Raw genomic sequence first — 3,451 nt, 5'->3', positions numbered from 1 at the left:
GACAATAGATTGTCAAAGTGGTCTTGGTCAGAACCCTTCCCCCAACTACAGTTTTATTGATGACCATATACAAAGCGCCAAATTACCTGTATATTTGAATTATCAGATTAAAATGTAGTAAATCTGTGTATTTAAACCTTTTAAAAAATGAGGTAGTGTTCGATTTGTTTCGTAGTTGAGCTGAATCAAAATACAATTGCATTAATTGTGTTGCATGATTTTTGAATTTGAAAGTGCTGTGTTTAACATCTGGGCTATAAGACTGTATGGCAGACAGAGAGGGTTGAGTGCAGAGAGTCGGATCCTGTATTCTCTCTATGGGGACTGAGCATAATAATGGGAATGAGAATGAAAGCTTCATGTTGGCCAGAAAGCTAGGGCTTTCAAAACTTATTTGGTAGATCATTTTCACAGTTGTGATATTGAGCATCCTCATGCATGGAGCATACAGAGAGGCTTGATCTCCCCAGTTATCCTTTTTCTGTTATCAGTCTTACTTTCCACAGCTGTGTAATTACTGCTGTTGTATCCTCTCAGGCCAAGAGATCAGCTGTCTGTGTTTTTCACCTGTTAGCTCCTTTCAGGCATCATATTGAGAACATGGTTGTGCTGAGAAGCTTCGCTTCCTCATTTTATTAAAGGAACACTCCACTTTTTGGGAAGTGGAAGCATTCTCAGCACTCCCCAGAGTTAATAAGTTATATCATGCAGCACCTGTGCGGTCTTGAGTACAAATACAACTACAGAAGAAGTCAAGTTTTAAATATTGAAACCTTTGGTAATTTTTTTTTAATGCAATGCACTGCTGGTCTAACAGGATTTGAATGATCTATGCTAGAAAGCTCTTTAAAGAGTTCTTTCACCAGGCCGGAGATCAACAGTGATTACAAAACTAGTAAAAACTCAGCAGTAGCTCCCAGGGGACTTAGAGTCTATTTCCAAAGAAACAACAACTGTTCCTTTAAGCTGCAATTTGCTATATTGCCATGAAAATGGTCAGTGTTGATGCATTTTTAGTCTGGATATATTATTTATAAACACATCTTCTATTATGTATTTAGTAATATTTATTTATTTATATACTTTTTTGTAATATTTATTTGTTTTAAAATTAATAATAAAGTGCAATATTAGACTGATATTTGGTATAATGAAGAAAAAAAAAATAACATAATCATTGAATCATCATAAAATAATGTCCAGGAAAAATACTTTTGTATGGGGTGAACAAAAGCCAGTAAAATGTAATAAAATTGTTGTGTGACAAAATAAATGTAAGATTATTTATTAAACAATAAATGATTTGTGTATAAAATGATGCACTGAAACCTTTTTGAACACTGACTTGACTTATATGTGCTGTAATGGCTAATAAAAGGCAGAACAATCATAATAGTTCATGATTCATCATAATATTTTCAGTATGTGCAGCAGTCTTTGGATTTTATTAAAAGCCAGGACAGGATTTATGAAATTAAAGAAGTCTTTGATCTGATTAAGATGTACCTTAAACTCTAAACAGAAGCCTTGTTATACATGGCCCCAGTGCTAGCCGTATTCTTATTCACCGGGGACCTAAGGGTTGTTTTCGAAAAATTTGAGCAGTAATTGGCTGGGAAATACTTTCTTGAAGCGCTTGTGCTTTTGTAAGCTCTGTGCCATCAGCACTTTTGTGGAACCCTCTGAAAGTTTATGGAAGTGAAGGAGATTTTTTTGTGTTAATTTGTTGAGCCAGAGTTACATTTAATTTCAATCCTCTGTTCCTCTCATGAGCTAGGTTGGTAAGGCTACAAAACTGTACCGTAAAACATATCACATACGTAACTGCATGGAAAATATCAAAACTGAGATGTTACATAATGCAAGAGAACTTCTGTTGAGAGAGTGCATCACAAGGAGCACTGTTAAGACAATAGATCAGCTACCCGAGCAGAGAAGTGTCTTTAAGCCTGGTGCCTCCTGTAGGAATGGTGACAAGAAAGATGGATGAATGTGTGCTCGAGTGTAGCTACTTTGAAGGATTAAAGGGCCAAATACCCGCTGGTAAAAATTAAAGCAAACTTCACATGTTCAGTATGTACAAGCACCATAGCATATGTGATAGCATATTCTGTGTGTTTGCCAGCTGCATGTAGTCCTTTGTATTTCCATCATGTTTGTTTAACCAGTGGAGGTGTAAAGAAGCCAGAACTATTAAGAGTGTGTGTGAACTACAACCCCCATCCAGAATCTTCTGTAGCTGCTTAACTGATCTAACATACCATTCACCATGCTTTGTTGTGACTGTGTTTTTTTGTAAAATGTATGGCCGTCACTGCATTAGAAATATCAAAAATCAGAAGTTGTATTTACTTTCAGGAACAACAAACACGGTTATAAAAAAAAACCTTACCAGGGCTCTATAAACAAACTTATAGGGTAAGACAAACAATTAAAATAATTAAAATTAAGTTCTACACAAATTGGGTATTATTTTTTAAAATGTCAGTTTTTGTTTGTTAAAGAAAATATAGTTCAATATAAACATGAGGAAGCACACATTAACACAAATCAATGTATTGATTATTTCTGTTAATAAAGTTTTGTAATATAGAGAGCCTTTGATTATTTTATCTGACAACGGAGAGCCTTCAAGTCATAAAGAGTCAAAACCAGTTTCGTATTTTACAAGTATTCAGACCCTTTCTGAGATTGGCATGTAGTTTCTAAACCTTTGACCTTCACGAATATTTCTGTTCCTTTGTCCATACCACGAAGACACTGGACTCTATTGAATTTATTGTATGAAACACAAAAACAACACTGTACCTGAGTTCACCTCTTAATAGTTATAATTGCGTTTTGTTGAGAGCACAGATCTCATGTCAGAAAGGTTTGATCACTCTTTTGTTGATTCTATGACTGGGGTACCTTTCCGTCATTCTGATTCATCTGGTTTCACAGCATTTGGTAATTCACATAGCCTGTAGGCATAACCTTTCAATGCGGCTCTCAGAAGTTGCCCACGTCCTGATCAGGGTTGCATACCCCTCAGTTTGGATTTCTGCATCAGTGACAGCTTGGCTGTACTCCAGGCTATGTACGTTACTTGCTCACGGGACCTGTCATTGAGCAGGAAGAAGATCTTAATCACCGCATAAGTTTGATGGCATTCTCTTCCCTAAGCTCATGCTGAGTTCAGGAAAATTCTACCAGGAAGGGTGGACTCCTGCCCCCCACTGTCTCACTTTCACTCACCACTGATCTTAGGGCTCACGGGTAATACTCACGAGACAAAACTTTGTCAGTTCGAAGAACAGGTCAGCTACATTTAGTGTTCCTGTTTTTTCTATTCTGGCTTGCCATTGCTAACAATGTATCCTCTTTAGTATTTACACCCAACACTGGACAGCACATAGAGATAATGAATCTCTCTGTATGTGAGGTTGAGCATTCATTTATGTTTTTCGCC

This window comes from Puntigrus tetrazona, chromosome 19 (genome assembly GCF_018831695.1).
Source record: "Puntigrus tetrazona isolate hp1 chromosome 19, ASM1883169v1, whole genome shotgun sequence".
Classification (NCBI taxonomy): Eukaryota; Metazoa; Chordata; class Actinopteri; order Cypriniformes; family Cyprinidae; genus Puntigrus; species Puntigrus tetrazona.
The sequence above is the reverse complement of the archived record's forward strand: the minus strand, read 5'-3'. Positions refer to the sequence as shown.